General features: G+C 37.1%; 2 protein-coding genes across 11 annotated transcripts in view; both read right to left on the bottom strand.

Annotated features, from left to right (window-relative positions):
- The window catches only part of LOC131434913 (uncharacterized), a 186,057-nt gene extending 183,391 nt beyond the window's left edge, over positions 1–2,666 (bottom strand). Inside the window, exons 1-2 of one of the 5 annotated variants that reach the window (XM_058602184.1) lie at positions 1,147–2,666; positions 845–1,037 (exon numbers count right to left, since the gene is read on the bottom strand). The gene's annotated coding sequence lies outside the window, so the exon portion shown is untranslated. Of the gene's footprint in view, positions 1–844 lie in introns of all 5 variants that reach the window. The other 4 variants (XM_058602182.1, XM_058602186.1, XM_058602185.1 and 1 more) reach the window with 4 other exon arrangements.
- Positions 1–22,307, bottom strand: part of LOC131434911 (uncharacterized) — a 435,240-nt gene that overhangs the window by 218,292 nt on the left and 194,641 nt on the right. The gene's annotated exons all lie outside the window — the stretch shown is intronic.

The raw sequence follows: 22,307 nt of genomic DNA, 5'->3' as shown, positions 1-22,307 counted from the left end.
GGGGGAAAAATGGCGCTTATTATGTAACTGCTCGATATAGCAACCAGCGTCATCCCACATAGCTCTCTCGTCGGTGTAGTCACTTGTTGTTACTTCTCCGAGATGCTGGCGGATTAGGTGGGCTTGGCATGAGGCCCTTCGAAAAAGCAACAACTTTCAAATGGATTCACTTCGCTCGGTGGGTGCCCTCATTCGTGTGCACGTTGAGGTTTCTACCCTGGAACAATTATTTTCCACACTTTCCACAGGGCGTCTCCCTTTCCATTTCCAATCACAATGGGATAGCAGAATGCTGCTTCAATATTGTCCCGCTGCTAAATGCTCTGAAAACGGTGGTATGAAAATAGATTAACGTCATAACATCCACTTTTGTCATACAGTATTTCTCGAAACCGTTGCTAACTGCTGTTCTGGATGCTTTGTTTCACGAAATCACACCCACCACCCATCGTGATTTTTTTTTTATTCCTGAAACACTCGTGATCGGAGCACAGTGGCATTTATCTACTTCGTTCCATCTCGTTTTCTACCAACGCGTGCTTTTTCAATTTCCATTTTCAAGCGGTTAGGCAGCCACTGCAAATCCAAAAGGGAGATTTTAATATGTTTACACGTATGCTCATGAGCCGTTCATCACTTCCACCCCGTTCGCCCTTTCATATCCCTCATCAACATTCAGCTGAGTAAATTTTCCACATTTTGATTTATCCACTCTTGGTTTTCTTCATTCGGAATAAGATTCATTGCTAGATGTTTCGATTTGTGCACATTGTTTATAGCTTCGATTTCCCATTTCGAACTTGGCGCCAAGTTTACTTTCGGTTAATAATTTCCCACTACGCACCTTTGACTAGCGAGACCAACTGGGAGAGTCCGCTTTTGTTACACTCTATAAAATTACGTAGGACTTCGGATTGAACACTTTATGATAAACTACAAGCTCACGTTTTCTAAGCTTCGCAAATCTGCAACATCACCAACATTTTTCCTGTATCCAGTTGAAAAAAAAATTCGTCGAAAAATTTTCAAATCAAGACCTGAAATGATTCCAGCGAACAGTGCATTCTTACAGTGCACTGCGAACACTCGCGTCCGAATGCAAAGCGCGCCCCAGCACTATAACGAGAACCTAGAATGGGCCTAGACCTGCTGTCGGAAGAGCAACAGCGCTTCGAGTCCTCGGTAGTTCGGTGGGGGTCTGACTGACTGACTGATTGGTACGGGATCGAAATACGGTAGGCTGTCTGAACGTGTGTGTATGTAGGTATGTATGTATGTTTGTATGTGTTCCTCGCGAGCTAGAGATCACCCGACCGCCACCAATAGTGAAGTAGTACTGGCAAGCGCCGGAACCGATTTCGGTTTAGGGCATTATTACTCACGGTCAAGCGTACAGCTTGGCACTCACGATCAGGCGCAACAAGCGGCACCCAGGGGTCGTGTTGGTCGCCTCTCAGTTGAGATGCTGTACACAATTTTCCAGGAAAAAGGCGCGCCAAAAGCACTCCACAGTTGAGAGCGAGAGAGATAGAGAGAGAGAGAGAGAGAGATCAACGTGTCCTGCTAAGGCATTGCCGGAGCAGAACTCAATTTTACGCAAATCTTCTGCCTGTTGCGTTAACTTTAGCGTAGGTTGGCATGCAATCGTCACGTTGATTTGGCTGCTGGAGAATATTGGTGATGATTGGCCAACTGTTGCGCACCGCTTAATTGCTACTCAGCCTAAAGGCAGTACGGAATTACTGGCGGAAGATTTTCTGTTCTAGTTCTTCTTTTTCTTATATGAAGTTATCTTCTGCGGGGGTCCATTTTATTTGATTGCTGTGTTTGTAGTCTAGACGGGATGGTCTTTGCTGGACAGCTATTCTTAGAATAGTTACTGACGACTGGGTTCACACTAATTTCGAATAATAACTTATTAAGATGAGATCATCATCAGAACTTGGTTACAAATTGAGCAGCTGTGTTGACCAACGCTAGTGATCTGCATCTTCGTTTCAAAAACTTTTCGTTCTCAGATTTATATATACTTTCAGGAAGTCGAAGATTTGTATCAGATTCACCGATGAGAATTATACTCTTTGATGGTAGGAAATAAAACAAAATACCCGTTCCGACTAGGTTTCTACCCAAACTGTGCAACTTCCACGTTCGGCTATAATTCCCAATTAGCGATTTGGAGAGACAAGCATTAGTTCCCGTACCAAGCCGTGCTGGAATGACCAATCCAAAATCGAGAATATCAGAAACTTCGGGTCCATCCTACGGGGCTAAAAAGTGTCACACAAAAATCAAGAACGAATACAGTAGGGCGCCAAATTTCAAGATAGCTTAATGAGCGCAAAGAAAATGAAATCTTGTTCGAATATATTGTCTGTTGGTTTGAACCTTTCGTGAGAAAATCTCCTGCTTGCCGAAAATATAGGTACTGTCTTGAAACTTGAAACTTGACCAAATAATTTATGCAGAAACTGACAAGACCGTCGTTGAGATACGTTACGATAACGTTACGTTGATATGTTCTTTAAGCGTTGGCCCCGATGAGATTCCTTCCATAACGATAAAAAATTGCTCTGAAAGTCTGATGGACCCAGTGTCCAATATATTCCAACTGTATCTACCCGAATAAAGTCTAACATCAAAATGTGTACAAATTGAAATCTGATTATGATAGCAACATCAGATTGAAATCCCAATATGATATAGACTCATCAAATTTTTAATTAATATCACATTTTGTTATCATTTTGCTTTTTAAAGGCAAAAGTTTTGTAAAACTCAAAAAATGAAAATATTAAAATCAACAACTTAGTGAATCCATTGAAACTGAACAAATTTCAAATTGCAACACAAAAATACAAAGTTAAGTTTCAATTGAAAAATTATTTCTTCAATCCTATATTGCCTTTTACAAAAATGCTTTGACATTCTGCCGAGATCTGGCAGTTGACCGCAACCATAACCGCGAAGAAACGATTTTTTTCATCATTTTTTCAACTTTTACGCAAATAATGTTCCTTCTTTTTAACCATGACAATATTGGTATCAAACCACACGTCTGGGAGGCATTAGATAAATTGGCAATCATCGCGTACCACGTTTGTCTGAAACAGGTCAATCTGAATAGTGGCTTTGGCATTCCCATCTCGCTGATCGTCTGCCGTAGAAGGAGCTTATTTCAGAATTTGATATGAGAAATATATTGACGTCATCCATCTCCTTCTAGATACGTTAAGTATCCGACCCTGTAACAATTTTTGCGTTCAGTTAAAAAAAAATGTTTCGATATTTGTAATCATACGACGTCGCGAAGTATGAAAAAAAAAATCATTGTTTACGAAGTTCGAACATCGAACATTGAATGTCTCAGATATCAGAATCTAGAGCTAATTCTTAATAATACTTTAGTGGCTTAGAGGAGCCACCATGAAAATATATGTTTATTTTGTATATTCCTAAGTAGTCCACAAACTGTGTCGAAGACACTCTTCAAAACAATTCTCATTCCTAGTTATAAATGCTTAGAACTTCGTATGCTCACTAACGCTAGATAAATGATCGTAAATTATAAGTCTACACAAGAACTACGACTGAAGAGATTCTAGTTCTATCAGTGGTCAGAAGCGAGGTAATCTTTCATTGTCTCAATTAGTCGAAAAAACAAATGATCTGGGATACCTTTTTGCCGGACTCACGTTCCCTGTGTTGTAGAAGACTTCACCGTAAAACGTTCGGTCTTCAGAGCCTCTGAATTCGTATTTCAAAGTGATTACATGTGCGAGTTGTGTGCGATCAAGTAGATAACTCAATTTAATGTTGTAATGTTTGAATGCTACGGCTTTGGATATGAGAAGGACAAAGAGAACATTCTTATACTGTGCTCTAATAGCGACACTGCTATTCACGGTGGATGCGGGATGGAAGCGACGCAACGAGTGTGCATTGACAGAACTATCTGCATACAACTTTGTGAAACAACACTGCTTATCATATAACCGAACATTTTCCGTTTCCTTATAGCTAGCAGTTACAGTCCATAGTGTTCGCAAAAAGTTCGCATTCCAAATCACCTAAGTTCGAAACCGATTCGCTCCGCGGTAGTGTGTGGAGATTGCATAGAATCTTTTTTTCTTGCTTGCAACTAATAACGCCTAAATGTATACTATCCCGGACCTGTTATGGCTGTTCTATTTTTAGCTTATGCTCGTGACGTGTCATTTCGAGAAAATCTACATCATATTAAGTTTTCAATGTGCTTTCACTGAGAGCAAAACTAGTTTTCGGTTTGATGTCACACAGCATTTTTTTTTGCTTTCGATTTTGATCTTTTAACCGTTAAAACGACCAAAACGATAGCAAATTAAGTAATAGATATATACGAACAGCACAACATCAAATTAAGTTTTCTTTTCGATCTCACACTCTACTCGGGTAACTACCGTGGAAAAGCTGCTCAAAGTTTTTATTATTTTTACGTTTCGTCTTTGACTCATCAGGGCGGAGCAGTTCAAATTGAACTGCTTAGTGCTAAGTCAAAGACGAAACGTAAAAATAATAAAAACAGTTATGTGCCCTAGCACAAAATTTGGCTAACCCCTAAATGACCAAACCCGCATCGGCCAGAAATAGTCCAAAACACGTTTTCGTTCGGCACGTCAGAAAAGACACGTCAGCACTCCGTTGCAAAACAAAAAGTGTTCTGTAAATAGCAGAAACTTTACGTCTGCTTAGCGGTTCAAATTGAACTGCCGAGTTTAGCACTAAGCGGTTCAATTTGAACTGCTCCGCACTGATGAGTCAAAGACGAAACGTAAAAATAATAAAAACGGTTATGTGCCCTAGCACAAAATTTGGCTAACCCCTAAATGTGCTCAAAGTTGACATGTGCACCTAACATAAATTTACGGGTAAACAAATTTTGTTTCTTCCCCCTTCAAATTACCACAATCTGTACGTCTAGCAAACTTAAACTTGTTTCATTCGAGACGTCAGTTTAGACATTACACAAGTGTTTTGCTAGTAGCATTAACTTTTTTTGGCAGTTAGTGTTGTGTCGTCAGGTCGTGCTAACAGTTCAACATAAACTGCTACGCACTGATGGGTCGAAGACGAAACGTAAAATCAAGGTAGTTTTAGTTAGTTTTAGTCTAATTAGTTTTAAAATAGTTTTAGTGTAACTAGTATTATTAATATTGAATTACGTATAAGAAAAATGTGTCATTTGGATAATTGTAATCTGTTGATGGTAAAAATGTGGATGTTGTATGCCTGCTGGAGAGCAAGTTTAACAGAAACTAACTCCAATGAGTTTTTCCCTGCTTCTAAATAAACACAGATATCCAAATAATCAGAGAATCATTTAGATAGAGATGAACATGAGATGAAGTGAGTTTTGTCGTTTGTCACTTATACCAATATATCTCCAGAAGTGACAACCATTTGATCTTCGAATTTAACCAACGAACCAATTGCAAAATTAAATGACGAATTTTAACCCAAAAAGTTATCGCTAAAGAGATAATCGAAAGAAGGAAGAATCTCCGATGATATTTCGATGTTCAATTTACACTACGCTTCCGTTCGACACTGAGGTGATTCGTGCAAGATTTAATTATTATATTTTCGAAAATAACGAAATCTCTACTGAATAAATTCGCAACTGAACCATAATGACTGAAATATTTTCGATGCTGGTAGAGTGGTCACTATCAATAATAAATTTTTTTCCACGTTCCAAATACTGATTGCGACGAAAGACTGTTATAATTCCAGCTGGTTAATTACACTGCACTATTTAGATCAAACCCAATAAAACGCTGTTTAGCATGAATTTGATTTTTATAAGTAACAGGAGCGCAAGCAGCAGACGCAGCGTTTGAATTGGCGTAGCGATAAACTGCGCTCACCACTATTGATCCACTTATCAACAATCCTACGTGCACTGAGCATTTTCAAAAAGTTTCAGTTTCTGATCATCGGTATTTTTATTCATAATAAATTCTGCAAAGGGTTGAGATATATCTAAATATCTTCGAGGGGAATGTTCGCTAGTGAACTTTTCACATTTGATTTTTTGCCATATAATATCAGTTTAAAGTTAGAATCGCGTTTGCCAAAAATCAGTAATGATCTTTTCTGCAGTAAGTTTTCTGATCGATGATTTTTATCTGAAAAACAATAGTGAAAAATTTCGGTCACGATTTTCGAAATTGTGATTTATTCCTATTGATACTCTCCATCTTTCAAGGATTGGGAACATATAATAATCCGATGGAGCCAAGCGGATGAATAGATTGATTGGGGAAAACAATTTGAGCCACTACCCGTTGATTTTGACAAGGATTTTGATTTGAAGTATGTCAAGCGTGTAATAGTGGATCCAGGTTTCATCATAATGGCTAAGCACGTATCCGAAGTTCGGTCGCGTTCGTCTTTTTTGTCAGAAGAAACAAGCGCGGTACCCAGCGGCATGATAATGATTTCATCTGCTGAATGTCATCCAAAATATTGCGTGTCCGTTTGGAACTAATTCTTATTGCATCTAATAGCTCGTGCACTTTCACTTTCTGGTCGATCAACCAGTTCATGTTATTTTACACATTGTCGTGTGTAACTGGATCAGTGGGCTTACCGCTGTGGTCTTAATCATTTCGAAACCAATATTTCACGATGGGGTCTAGAGCAGTACGAGCCCTAAAATAAAGAGTTGTCATTTTAGGTAGCGTAGTTTAACTTGTGGTGGTGTGCATTCGTATTCTTGAAAGAGACTGCTGGATACATTCTTGTAACTACTGTGAAGGTTATTAGCCGAGTTATTTGGTTTATTAGCGAGAATATTGAAGCGATTTTTCTATTAAGTAACACCAGTGAAATATCAGTCTTTTACAAAAGAGCGTAGTCATTGTTACACGCAGGAAAAATTAAAGCGGTACATTTATTTTTCTACAACTCAGTCATCCTTTCACAGCAAAAAATTAAGAACATTTAGAAGTTTCGCCTTCGGCTGATCAGTGCAAGCAGTTAAAGCAGTTCAAATGGCATGACTGTTCAATTTGGAGCATTCACAGATATTTTCATAGACACAACTTACAAATGATTCTATCGCAAGTATCCATCGCCCATATAGAATCGGATCGCAAAACGAGAATAATCGACCGTTTGTTGCTTCAGAGAGAATCCCACAGCAGCGTGCTAATCCGTGATGCTCAGACGGGTCATCGAGAGAAATTCGCTCTAGCACTGGTGTCCATTCTACACAGAAATTTTTATTGAATTTTACAGGTGACATAATTCTACAAACGATGCAATTCATAACTACTTAACTTCTCAAATGACGCAATATTCCATTCGTACAGAAATTTACTGGCTTCGAGTGTAATTTGCACTCGGCTAGCAAGTGAGACTGTATTAATTTATATACACGATTTACCAGCCAAGCAGATATGTGGTTCTGTGGCTCAATCGATTAACTTGTGTGCTTTGTGATCAAATGTTTTTCGATTCAAGTCGCGTTGTTGCTGTCGATCTTTTGATTTTTATTCCATTCGTTTTAAAGTCTTGTAATTTTCAAATCACACAATTTTACATGTTCTGGAATATAAATTTGTGTGAAATATGACGCTTCATTTATGTGCATCTGATAATTTGTAAAATGACAAGAGTTTTTCGAACTATGTATGTTAAATGAACCATGCCGGTTTTTTGTTGCTGAGATGATATCCGTCTCTCTTTGATGACACTGATTGAATCGTGTGAAGTGTTGGTAGAGAGCGTTCTTTGATACGATAAAAGTCATCCTTGCTTTAAGCACTGATGAGCCGAAGGCAAAACGCGAAGAAACAGAAAAAAATTAAAAAAAATTCAGGCGACCTAAGTCTACATATGACTCAATTCATAAGAACGTAAATGAGTCATTGTGACGCGTGAATATGTCGGTCTTACAAAACTTAAGTTTACTCGGCTTCTTTTTCTAGATGTGTATTTTATGTAAAAAATTAGATGTTACTCGGTTGGCTTTTCGAAATGAGTGCTAAAATACTGCAAGATGAAGCCGTAGCAGTAAAACTGGCAGAACAAAATATTATCGCAGTGTTTTCGAGGGATCCTTCTATAAACTATACAGCAACATAAAAAGATGAAATTCACAGCTGACGCACATACCACGCAATTCCTAAGAACGTTATTCGTAAAATGGATGAATTTTACAAGAATGATTTAAATGTGTGTCACACATACTCGGATAAAAATCCGTTGCTGGTACCATGATTAAAAAACGTTAAAAATGTTTTCTCATGAAATTTCATGAGCAAGACGATCGATATCATGAAAATCTTTATGGGAGAAGAATTATTGTTCATGTTATCAATCATTTTGCTCATGAAATCATGAATAATAAAACATGATTGACATGTTTCATGATTTCATTATTTATAATCATGGAACCGGCAACGGATTTTCATCCGTGTACCCTGACCAGAGCTGTTTTATGTCACAATCAACTAGCAACTTCCCACGATGAAGATTGGAAAGCTTATGTCACTGGACTGCTGCCAACCAGGTTCTACAAATAACCATATATTGAGTGTCTGAGAGCCGATCTGTGATAACTTAAATTCTGTTGATATTAAACTCACCAGGACGCTCATTGATTGCCGATGCGATTAATATTATCTTCATTTCTTCTGTCACTGCTTCATTACGATGTAACTAAATATTATTCAAGCAGCATAAACATTGAAATATATTCATTTACACTAATAAACTCCTAAGTCCGATGACTTTTTGCAAAGAACAATTAACTTTATCAATTTTTTGTTTCTGGTAGTACTCTCATTGAATATTTTACTTCAACAGGGAATAGGAGAATGAGAGAGAAAACAAAAAAGTCTACTTCTACTTGGTCATAGAACTATCGAGTATCTCATTTGACAGTCACTTTCACAGTACCGATTACAGTTGATGATGATTTTAGTCAGTCTGTCAAGGTCATTCGACGTGACTGACAAATTGCAACTCTGAACCTGACTTTTAAGCAGACGTGTAAAATGTGATTCAGCATTTAAATTTATATCAGAATGCATTAAACATGTGTTAGATCACCTGTGGAAAAGAGTCATTTTGAACGCTCGAATATGTCGGTCTCAGAAGACGTTAACTTACAAATTATACCTCGCGGCGCATGGAGGCATGGGAAGCCAAAGTAATTCGTAGGCAAATGTGAGTTGACACTTAAAAGAAGAACAGTATGTCTACGACCAAAAAGGTGAAAAACAAAAAATTCTTGCTGTGTTTTCAAAGGATCTTTCGAATCTACGTGAAGGTGTTGTGAAATTGAAACGCGATATGTACCAGGTTTTGAAATTTGCTTTATCTTATTTACAGAAGATATATTTTTGACGTAGGACCATGTTTTTGATTTTATATAGGGCACAAATTCAAAAGACGGAATGTCACCTTCAGCTCTACCTATTTTGAACAGAGTTTCGATATCATTACCTATACTGCTTGGAAATATTTCCACGCATCGATTCAAATAGATAATTAGTTGTATTTCAGATAATTAGGGGTCGAAAATGCAATTAATGACAAACAATATTCAATTTTACTTGCGTTCCAAGCCACTGGTTCCTCCTAACAGAGACGACATTTGCTTATACATAAGATCAATTTGTATTTCACATAGCATATACGCTACTATTTAAACAGAGCCTCCTCACGCCTAGACTGAGCTGCACTTTTTGTGGTTCGTTAACTCTATGGAGAAAGGTTGCAGTACATATCAGCAAGTGAACCTATTCGTGATTTACTTTGTGTGCCGTATACAGATAAAAATATTTTGTGAATTTACATTTATTTTCATGCACATATTTGGAGCAGGCAATTGAATGGAAAGTTACATTACAAAACTAAGCGGCTGAATCTTAATGCAATTTTACATCAATCATGGTTTTAAATCACATTTTCGTTTCAACAGATGTCTATTTCATAGTACTATCGGTTTACATGTCATGTAGGTTTCATCTTTTCTTTCATGAGAGGAATAATTTTTATCGTAATTCTGTCTCAACATTCGAAGTCAATGCCTTTAATTGAGTTGAAAATCGGGGAAATTTAATAATATCTTTTTGCTATCTACAAGCTCTTCCTAAAGATCGAATTGGATTTTACTTAGTTAAAATAATAATATGGCCATCAACTTAAAAACATCCCCAAAGTACTACATTCGAAATACGAACTAAAATTCAACTAAGAAACAGTCCGTATTGAGTTTCCTATATTCAACCCTTTTCAGGGCATTCATGATTCTCAAAAATGATTTTCAAAAGTATACTTCGCATGGATGAAATATAAAATCAATTCAGTATATGTGTTATCATTATGCGTGTCTCGGAGAGAACCAAAAAACACTCGTTAGAACTTGGACAAATGAGCAGATCCTCACAATCTTTAAAAAGGCGAGTGGGTAATGTTAGAGACATAACCGGATGACGTGAATACAAATAAAATAAATAGTTTAGTTTCTTTGATGTTAATGAATCTGAATTCTGAACCTAGAGCGCTGGAACCTCATTTTGAAGCCAATAGCATTGAATTCGGATCTGGAATTGAACCTCATTTTGAAGCCAATAGCGGAAGCTATGATCTGGAATTGAATTTTGGAGCAGAATTTCGGACCAGGATTCTGGTTCGCAGCTGAGTTCTAAATTTTCGCTACAGAAGTCCGGTCCAGGATTCAGTTTTCAAATTTGGATCTAGAATTCAGTTTCGAAACTTCCACATTCAGATTTTAGATCCACATTCAGAATTTTGGATCCTAATTCTAGACCTGCATTCTGGGGCTGAATTCTGAACCTGGCTTCTGAGATGCATTTCAGAACAGAATTCTGGGCATACATCTGAGGTTCATAACTCAGTTTTCGAATTCTGAACCTGAATTTTAAGTCTAAAATGTGGACAGGTATTTTGGAAATGTATTCTGGCCGGAACCGCAATTTCAGTTCCAGAATTCTGTTTCAAAATTCAGATCCATGTTTAGAATTTATTTCCGATAATGAGTTTCTGATTTCAGTTCCAAAAGCCTGGCTTATAATCAAGTTTTAAAATTCGGTTTCAGTTTTGATTCTTCGATTCTGGTCCTGGGTTCTGGACTGGTTCTGGAACTGAAATTTAGATCTATACACTTAGAAAAATTTGCATTTTAATAGATGCACATAAAACGAGCGTCGCGATTCACTTACATTCACAATTCAAAGCATGTAAAGATAAGTCATATCATTTACTTCATAGTTTATTTAGCTGAAGCTTACATCAATACAGACGCAAAATTTATTTTTACATATTGATAGATGTAATATTGGGTCATCAACGAAGAAATTACGGCATGCTTGAGTTTACGTCAAGCGTAAATTTCATTTTTTCTAAGAGTGTAGATTCTGAATTTAGAATTTGGTTCTGGGCCTGGATTTCGGTCTGAGCGGAAAGAGACAACTACACAGACTAGTATTAATAAAGCATCATATTTTTACATTCTTTAAACACCTAATATTAAAAAAAAAACTTTAATTTACACACCAAAAAAATTGAATAATACAGGTGACTTAATTACTCATACGATGTAATTCATAAAGACCTAATCTTTCAAATGACGGAAAATTTCATTTGTAATGTCTTAATGTTAGATTAGCTTGAATTTTACTGGTTTCGACTGTATCTTGCATTCTCCTAGCATGTGTGACTGTATGCATTTAAATGCTACTTTTACCACCTATGCAGATGTGTGCTTCTGTGGCTCAGTCGAATAACAGACGTACTTGCGATCCAATGATTCTCGGCTCAAGTTTCGGCGGTAGCTATCAGTGTTCTTTTTTTATATCAACGAATTTCATGTCATGGAGCTTTAGACACAATATTAAATGTTCTTCCACGTGAATTTGCGTGAACTGCGACGCTCCATTTATGTGCATCTAATAAGATGTAAAATCACAGGAATTGTTTTTAAGTGTGTATAGTTTTTTTGTGGTTATCTCATATTACTGAAAATTCTATCACAAATGGGTGATTATATCTTCAATAATATGGAGGAACATATTTGTTGATACGTCGAATAAAACAAGAGATATTTACGATTTAAAACTTATCACTCTCCCACAGGGTAAATTTTTAAAAGGCGCCCAATAGTAAAGTAAGATGTATTCACGTCAGAAAATGATTACGACAGGCATACAAAAAAGCTCGGTAAATACTCGAAACATTGATTTTAAGCATAGTTGTGAAGTCCTACGTCAACTGTCCGAACAACTCCGAGGGATGACCTGTGTAAGATTTTACTCGAAAAAATTTCAATGTGAAACGGTTATGATCAAATTATTAAACTCAGCGACTAGAAATACGCAATGAATACCACCCTCAGCCGAGATGACTGAGCACTCGATTGCATTCTCAATGTCAGACTCTCGGTTGTGGAGGAGTGACTGCGAGAGAAATTTTTCTCGTGTTTTTTGCTACACCGTTAATGCCTAGGTAATCCTAGACGGGAGCGTGAGTGCTTCCCACATTGCAAAACATCAACGGGGAACTCTTCGGTTGTTTTTGTTGTCATTCACAAGAACCATTTAGAACTTTTTTTCCGCTTCCAGCGCGGAAAATTTTTCACGATTTAATTTTAAACCAGAATACGTGGGTTCACCACGTCGGTAGCAGAAAGGTCGGGGATACGAAGTGCAACTGTAGGCTTTATCATGGTCGCGGAAAGAATTGTGTGGTGGAAGCATGTATTTCATAAAGCGCGTTGTTTCTTTATACAACGAAAAAAAGGTACATGTTTTTACAACCTACTTTCATGTTGATTTTTTGTTTCACCATTGAGCCGTCTTTAGTAATAAACGTTTCGAAGAAGTGAAAGGTGGCAATTCTATCTAAGAATTAAGCGAAAGCTGTTTCGTTTTACCATACAAGTTTTCCAAATTAGAGTAAATTTACTCTGAACAAACTGTATTATGATAAGCAATAAACTAATCATATAAAAAATTGCATGATGATGATTTTAATTTCATCGCAAGAATCAAGGCTATCGCAATAGATAAGTAAATTTACTTTGTTTAATATCTTTCACTATTTTATTCTAAAGATGCTATCACTTCGTTTGGAATTTGTTAATATCTAAAATTTGTTATCAAAAAGCTTTTCGACCTCGACATACAGTATTGGAATGTATATTCCTGAATGAATTGGTGGATCATTTAATTTGAGCTGTACTGACGAGTCGAAGACGAAGCGTACGAAAAATGAAATTTGATATGTGCTTTTAATTAGTAATTTGGCGTTCGATTGTTCAACGCCCTCAACGTCCATGTAACATGTCTTTAGTCTATCCTAAAATACGGAGCATTCCCTCTAACCGAAGCCTGCCCAGGAATATATTCGGAATTACTACTATTGTTTTATGGAGTTATTTGATCGCATATGAACATTCGTCGTAAACCAAAAAATACTCGCAGTTATTGTTTCAGTACAGCCAAAATACTATCTCATCAAATTCACAACAGTTACAATAAATCAACAGGTTGTGAGCCAGCCAGGCAGAACCCATCACTGCGTCGGCTCAACGAACGCCCAATTATATACTGATTCACGAGCAATTGTGGGATGAAAATGGTTTGAAAAATTTATCCCACACCCGCGAGAACAATTGTGCCTTTTACATGTTCTTTGGGCTATCTCGGAAGCACACGGTAAAAACCAACAACAGTACGGCGAAAGGTGACATATGCCTGGTTCGATGGAACCAGCTGGGAATTTGGAAAATAGACAACAGTTTGCTTGGAGGAAGTTGGGGCCCTACAAGTGAACCCGGTCACCGATTGCCGAACAGTGCGAAACCCGACATCGTGTGACACTCAAACACACCCTTTCTGACGAACGAAAGGCTGAGTGATTTCTCACGTGACTATGGGTGTCGAAAGTGAAAACTGGAAAGCTGGTGAGTTTTTTTTTGGTCCGAAGGTAAGACTCTGAGTGACTAGGACCATTCAACACACGAGGACGAGTTCCGAGAACAGAACTGATTATGTAAACCGGTCGCTGACAATGACCGGGTGCTTTGATTATAAACATTCGAGCACTCAGCACTCTTCGTCTCAGTTTCGGGTTTTGCTCAGAGAGTCCTTTCTCTGAATTTTGCACGGTCGAGGTTGGTGCGTGTTGATTTTCTTCGCATGTGAACTCGTGACCATCGTCTTCGATGCGTGTCTACGATAAGGCGTTTTCCTTCGTTTACCACCATGAGGGACCGCGGGATGTAATCACGTTGATTCTTGTTTGCGGTGCCACCCATGTGGTTTGTAGTATGTGGTTGAAACCAACAAAAAGGGTCGATTTGCTACAAATGAACAATTCGCTTTCATTTCGCTGACTCCTGTGTGTTTAGGAATGTCTTGGTGTTACAGTCTTTTTATGGAATATGAACATTTTGTTTGACTAGACTTCGCTCGTGATTGTTAGCATAGAGTATCATCCTATTGACACTAAAAATATTGTTCTGTTAGGGGCCAAAGCAAACCACAACTGGTGTGTAAAATCAGTTGTTCTGTATTCTTTTTTCTCTCTTTATTTGATAAATTAAACAAAAAACAAAATTTTCCAGGGCTTATTTATGTTGCTCGAGTTGTCCAGTATTTTTCAATCAAATGTTCGATTCAATCATAAACCTTTTCCAGTCGGGACTATACCAAAAACAGAAAAGTTGCATTGTACAAACAAAGTCATTAAATAAAAGATGCAGGTACCAATGCTTCTGCGACCAGAACCATTTCCTCTAACTTTGAACGTTACAGAATTTATCATGCAGTAAATGAGACCTCAAGTTTACTAAAATGGTTAACGCACTTGGTTGTCAAGAATGTACATGAAATTCAATTGAATAATGTACATGCTTCACTGCTCATACAACTATAATATGCATAGAGTTGAACTCACAATCGTTAGATAAGCAGCTTTAGGAAACTATGCCATACACACCTGAGCAAAGACGTGTATATTTGTTCCTTTTGAGCCAGAATATAACTTTACGTCCCTGCCTTGTAAGTACGTTTATCACAGATTTAAGTCGTTCTTGTAAAATATAACCATATAAGGATTGTATCGATAAGTAGTTAGCAACATTCAAACAGTTATTACTCTAAAATGGCTTAATTTTTTGCAGCGTGTTTTGCGGTGACATGTCTGTTTACATGTCAATAACAGCTGCGCAATCGATCAGTATCGGTACGGTTTATCGTTTCAATGATGAGTCGAATTGATCCGGAAACGCGAAACAAAATTCTGCACACTTGGTGCTCAGAAAGTTGTGTCACGTACAACGAAATTGCAAAATGGGTGAAAGTGCACCACACCAGTGTCAAAAATATTATCGAGAAGTTCGGTAAGACCCTTTCCATGAAAGATTTGTTCCGATCCGGTCGGAAAACGGGTCCCAGGGACTTTAAAGTGGTTGAGTACATCAGGAAAAACCCATCGGCGTCGACGCGGGATTTGGCCAACACCAGCATCGGGATGATTCAACTGATCAAAGTTCGGAACTCACTGCAAACGTACAAGAAACAGAAGGTGCCGAAAAAGTCCCTGGTACAGCAAGTTCAGGCCAAAACAAGAGCGCGAAAACTGTATAACCGGATTCTACAGGATAAAGACGGATGCATCCTGATCGATGACGAAACCTACGCCAAGGAAGACTCTCGAGCGCTGCCCGGACCGCAATATTATACGAAATCGGTGTACCAGGACCTGGACGATGCTGACACCACGGTGGCGATGGAAAAGTTTGGGCAGAAGGTGTTGGTCTGGCAAGCAATTTGTACCTGTGGTTTGCGGTCGTCGATTTTCTTCACGAAGGGCACAATTAACGCCAAGGTGTACGAGGAAGAATGCTTGAAGAAGAGAATGCTGCCACTGTACAGAAAGCATAAGGCTCCTCTTCTCATCTGGCTGGATTTGGTTTCAACCCACTACGATAACTCCGTTCTACAGTGGTTGTCAAAAAATAATGTACAATTCGTGGAAAAGGACATCAACCCACCGAACTGCCCGGATCTTCGGCCAATTGAAAGGTATTGGGCAATTGTCAAGCGGCACTTTCGGAAGGAAGGTACAGTGTCCCAAAACATGCAGGAGTTCAAAAAAAACTGGACAGTTGCCACCAGGAAAGTCACAAAAGTAACTGTGCAGAATTTAATGAAGAATGTCAAGTCCAAAGTGCGAGTGTTTCACAGAAACTAGGATTTTCTGCAATATAATCAGTGAAGTGCATGAAAATGTAATTTTTCTACAATATATCGAAAACTGATGTCAAAATATGTTTTTTTCGCTTTTTTATTCAATAATCAATGTTGCTAATTACTTTTCGATACAGTTTATATATATATATATATATATATATATATATATATATATATATATATATATATATATATATATATATATATATATATATATATATATATATATATATATATATATATATATATATATATATATATTTCTCATGATTTGCGTTACATGTGGAATTGTTTAGACCATCTGTGCAATCTAGAATCATTTGCTGCGGAACGGTTTCACCGAATAGGGCTTAACAAACACTGGTCAGATTAAATGTAAAATAAGAGGAATTTTGTGCCAAATCGTATACGCAGTTGGCAACACTTTCTTAGATTTGAATGACTTTTTCTGGACATGTAGACTTTGTCACGAAAACCCACCTTGCATATTTTGTTTCCTCGAAATTAATTAGGACGAAGTTTTTGCCACGGAGAAGAAAAACTTATGTAAATTGCCTATGAAATAAACGTATTTATGAAAAAAAGACGTTCTTTTGAAAAGGGCCAACTTTTTTAACCACTTTTTCCTTTCTCATATTGAAAGGTTATACAATTACTGTGAAAAACGAACTGAGCAAATGTATGTATATATGTGTGTATGTGACAAATAATGTCAATCGATTTTCACAGAGATGGCTGAACCGATTTTCACAAGCTCAAATGAAAGGTCTTATGGTCCCATAGAAAACTCCACCGCCTAGCACACAGCGTGCTGTGTTCAATTTTGTATAGCATGCAGGGTTGGCACATTTGAATCTATATTAACTTGACAGAACAAATTGAAAAGGAGATGGTAGTTTATACCGAAGAAAGTTTTTGATTTTATGCAAGTTTGAAACAAAATCTTGATAGAATCTTCTAGTGATATTGCTGAGAATATGGATTAAATAAGTTTTTTTTAAATAGCTATTGTGGAAAAATGACAAAATTATTTTAACAAAAACAGTCAATTTTTTTAATAAAAATACTGAAAAAATCCTTTTTGAGTACTACACTGATGGAAATTGACTTTGAAAAATTTGAAATTGGTAAAAAAAAAACATTTCTCATTTTGATAAAATGTTGTCCCAAGATAGGCGATTATGTTCCCTTTGTTCAAACTGATTTTTTTATTCAGTGTCTTTTCATCGGAAACTAAACTAAGCTGAAAGTCTTTATCACCGAAGATTCCAATGAAACTCAAGTTGTGAGAAAATTACACCGAATATTAGCAGAAAATATCAGTGCTGGATAAGAAAAAGTTATTGTTAGAAAAACTTTTTTCCCTTAAAAATGCTCATCTTGCAACATATGGAAGGTTGATAGGGAACATAATTAACTACCTTGAGACACAATTTCATGGAATTCGAGAATGGTGTTTTATTATAAGTCGATTTTTAGTTTCGATAGTCGGTTTTTTCTTCAGTGTAGGATACGAATATACGAATTTCGCACTAAACCGTATTCGGACTTGGTATCACCCTCTCAGATTTGTATGAAACTTTTTAGACGTATATACTTTATCACAAAAAGCCACTTTGCTTACTTGGTTTTTCCAAAATTGATAAAGACTGTTTTTTGAAAATGACTAGACTTTTACCTTACCAATTTTTGGCCAAAAAATATAGTTGAAAAATAACTATCGAACCCTAAACTGACAAATCGATCTTAAAACTTTGAAGTCATTTTACAAAAACACCATTCTTTTGTTAATTAAATTTTATTTTAAGTTACGTAATTCTGTTCCCTATCAATCTTCCATATGCTGTAAGATGGACATTTACAAAGGAAAAATGTTTTTTCGGACACGAAATAGGCTTTGTTTGAAAAACTGGTTTTCCCTAAAACTGGTTTCTTGCAATGTATAAAAGGTTGGTAGGAAACATAGTAACCTATCTTGGGGCATAATTTTCTCAAAATCAAAAATGTTAAGGTTTTATCAGAGTAGGACTCGATTAGTATTTTTATATAGTATTTTCTCGAAAATTTGACTGATTTTGTAAAATTTACTAGTGCATGCTGTTAACATTTGATCGAGTTGACGCGAAATTCGTCATAAATTAGCAAATTCGTTGAGTTCAATTCAAGATGCATTTTTACTCATTTATTTGTGCATTATTAGTCACCTTGAAACTAATTACAATTACTTAATTAGGCTGCATGAAGAAACTTTTAACTTTTGATTTCTCTATTCACTACAGCCATTAGGGTTTGGGCAGACTTCTCTTTTTGTTTTTGTGCAAGATTTTCGAATTTTTTCTTTGGTTATTTATATTGAGAGAGTTCTCTCTTCACGAGAGCCCATTATTGTTCGATAGGTAGCCACTCACGGCCGTTAGGTGGTTTCTTTCGGTACAACATGGACTTCATTCGCATTTTACTATTCTAAAACACCTTCGGCATAGTGACAAGATGCTAAATCAGATCAGAATAGCGAGGAAGCTTCATGGCTGCGAAGGAATGGCAACTATCACTTCTTTGGACATTCTGCACGGTATATTTGCTTGTTTACCGTTCCGGTAGTCAGTGATGGCATTTCACCGGAGTGATACACGCTGGTGTAAGATTTATGTCTACACAGGGGATGCAGGAAGCGAACATAACACAAAAAGGAAAGCGCACCTCTTATCAGTGTCGAGTAGACAGAGTTTGAGTGTGTGATTGTGTTTAAAGAAGCTGGTGCGAGTGAACCACATTCTCTTCGCATGAATCGCTCTCACGGGCTATAGCCTAAATACACTCAAGTGATCACTTGTGCGTGCTAGTGAGAGAATACTTCTGTGATTTGTTTTTTTTAATTTATAGAAGATAGCGCTGGCTTTACTTCGGAAATATTTTCCGCAGTACGCGGAACGACCGAAATTAGCTCTGCACCTAATTCGTAATACTGTTTTGGGATTAGTTGATTTTAACAACAAAATTTTCAAAATAACTATGAAATTTGTTAAAATTGAGAATTTACTTTGCTCAAAAAAAAAAACTCTTATTTTTAGAGATTGTGTTCAGTTGGCGAATATCCTGGACACAAACCAGCAATATTTCAATCCAACACGAAATTCTCATTGACAACCAATTTTGTTATTAAAATCAGAAAATTTGTTTCTATTCATCTATCACCATCATTGCTGAAGGACAGCACAAAGAAAACAAAAATGAAATTGGTTTTATTAACCAGTTTATTAGCCAAAAACTCATGAGAAGTGTCAAAGCAAAACATCCATCAAAAAACTAAAAAGGACAGTCTTGTTGAAACTGCTTGCAAATTGTTTTAATGTTTTCGCATTTGTTGCGATGTATCCAAATATAAATTTCTATACCGATATGTAAAAATGACGTAAACTGTTAGTGGAAAGTGTATTTATTCAGAATTTGTGCGCATTTGAAGTGATTGTGCGTAATAATGTTTTTACGCGGAACAGTGAAGTCTCTAATTGTATATGTCAAATGTTTTTTTTGTATCCTCCAACCTGCCGTCCGGTGTACTACTTGTATTCGGTTTTTGTTTTCCGAGTACTAAAAGTTTTCAGTGAGAGAGTCGATTCCGCGAAGTCGAATGAAGAAAACAGCGATTTGGAAGAAAAATTTTCAAAAAAATTTTTATGTTTTGTTTATTTCTTTTCCTCCAATACAATTTTTATACCTGCCAATATAGAGAAAAAAAAACCGCGACTGAAATTTTTTTTCGGTAGTAGTGTGCCATCTAGTGGATAGTAGTCATTACGGTGTTATCGTTTTTTCGATGACAGTGCGCCATATAGCTGCAAATTGCAGAAGCCAATTCAACCAATTATGTTATTTTAAAATAACGTTTTATTTCTCTAATTTTACTAAATAATTAGTTGAATGAAAATGAAGTGTGCCTTGGCTAAGAAATGACGTTTAATTGGTGAATTCAACTGAAAAATAGCCATTTCAACAAATATTTTATAATTATTAAGGGAATGAGAATTGAAAAATCTAAATTAGCAAAAGTAAGTTTTTTTTAGTTGTCTCGAAAAATAACAAACAAAAATCAGAAAATCAACTAATTTTTCCATCAAAATGCTGATTTTGGTCTTTCCGTGTAAGCGAAATTTTAACGATAAATTGCTGAATATGACTAAACAACGCTTCTCTTATGCGAATCGTACACTAGAGTGTTCACCGGCATGTACACTTCGGTGAAAATATCTGTGTCCATCTCAGAGAATTTTGGAGCTCTGCACTAGCACTTTGGTGTGATCCAGTGCTAGAGGCGAAAGAGAATAAATACGCGCTCTCATGATGCGTGGCTACTCTATGTAACAGTGGTGTACATGTGTGAAAGAGAAGAGCTCTCAATGATGTTGCCAGTGCGAGGGGAGAAATTACACTTGCTCTTCGTCGCACAGAGAAGATGGACATCTTTGCCGGTAGTGATGATGGCTTTCTAGACCACAGCTGCATACAGCCTGCCAAACCAATTTTTTTTTTAAATTTGACCTTCTTCTACGCCTTTAAATGTTCCTGTATGCCGTTCCGAAGCATGGTAGTATAAAAAGACATTTCGGGAAGCTGCTTCAAGTCTTTCAACTTTCAGCGGATTTCCGAAGTGATTCTTTTTCACGCGGATTTCCGAAGCTTAGCGGTTTTTTATGCGGATTTCCGAAGTAAAGCGATTTTTTTATGCGGATTTCCGAAGTTAAGCGATTTTTTTTTTCACGCGAATTTCCGAAATTACCTTGAACGACTTCATACTTTGCCGGTGAATAACAATATACACGAAAGTTTGAGACAATTTCATTTTTGCTTCACCTTCGTGTGCTTCTAGTGGTTCCAGAGATCTGTTTTTGTTGCACTTTTAGCCTTCCTGGCTATTGTCAAACATGTATCGAAGGATTTAAAAACGTTACGGATAGTGTTTACAGGAAAACCAAACTTTTTTGCAAGTTTTCCTACCGACAGATCCGGCTTGTTATTGCGACCGCACCCAATTGCTTTTCGCACTTACTCATTTTTCGACGCCCTGTTCGTTCTAGAAGCTTATCATCAGAATTTGATTTTACACAATTAACAGACATACGTTCATCAGTCTGCAAAATATTTCACCCGTTGATGAAGGATTTCCAGAAATATATGTATTTACGGATGTCCAGATTTTGTTGTGAACAAGCCTTAGCATCATGCCTATTGCTTCAGTTTTGACACTTGCTCTTCATTTTGGAAGCAAGAAGAGCAGCAAGTCAAAATTTGGCTTGTGTATTTCGAAAATCCGAGCTACTCGCTAAGAATGTAGCCAAATCATCATATCGCCAACGTAGTGGAAGTGAGTGTTTGCCAGGAGGAGTGTATCAGGGGGAAATTGAAAGCCGTGGATGCAAAAATTTCGAAAAGAGATGCCTAGCTGTTTTAAGCCCCGACCTGGGATGGCAAACTGGAAGCGTTTAATACAAGCATGCCAATCAATCCAGACGCTGTTTGAGAATTACCGATGCATCCAAATTAATGTACTGTTTGGTGTGGTCTATGGGCTGGTGGAATCATCGGTCCTCATTTTATTTAAAATGAGGAAAGACGACGCGTTACTGTGAATGAAAATCGATAAGCAAAACAGTTCATTTCAAAGAACCGTTCAGTGATGCAGAGTTCTATTGAAAGAACTAGTTCTCCAGAGCCGTTCGTTCGTTCTTTTCATAGTTGGTTCGTTTGTTCAAAGACTAAACGAGAACTTAGTTTTGTTATGTTAAGCGAGCAAATAAAAGGTCCCGCGACTTTGAACTAAGGAACTACCGTTCTCGAAAAAAGAACTATTGCTCATTCATTCTTTTTGAAGAACTAGTTCTTTTAAACAGTTCGCGAACGAATTGTCCATGTCTAATCGATACAGAACCATGATCAATGAATTTTTGTTGTAAAATCGTCAAGATATGGATGTGGACGAAATGTGGTTTCAACAGGATGGTGCCACTTGTCATACAGTGGCCAAAACAACCGACTTAT

The sequence above is a fragment of the Malaya genurostris genome, chromosome 3 (genome assembly GCF_030247185.1).
Source record: "Malaya genurostris strain Urasoe2022 chromosome 3, Malgen_1.1, whole genome shotgun sequence".
Taxonomy (NCBI): domain Eukaryota; kingdom Metazoa; phylum Arthropoda; class Insecta; order Diptera; family Culicidae; genus Malaya; species Malaya genurostris.
This window is presented reverse-complemented; position numbering and strand designations above follow the sequence as displayed.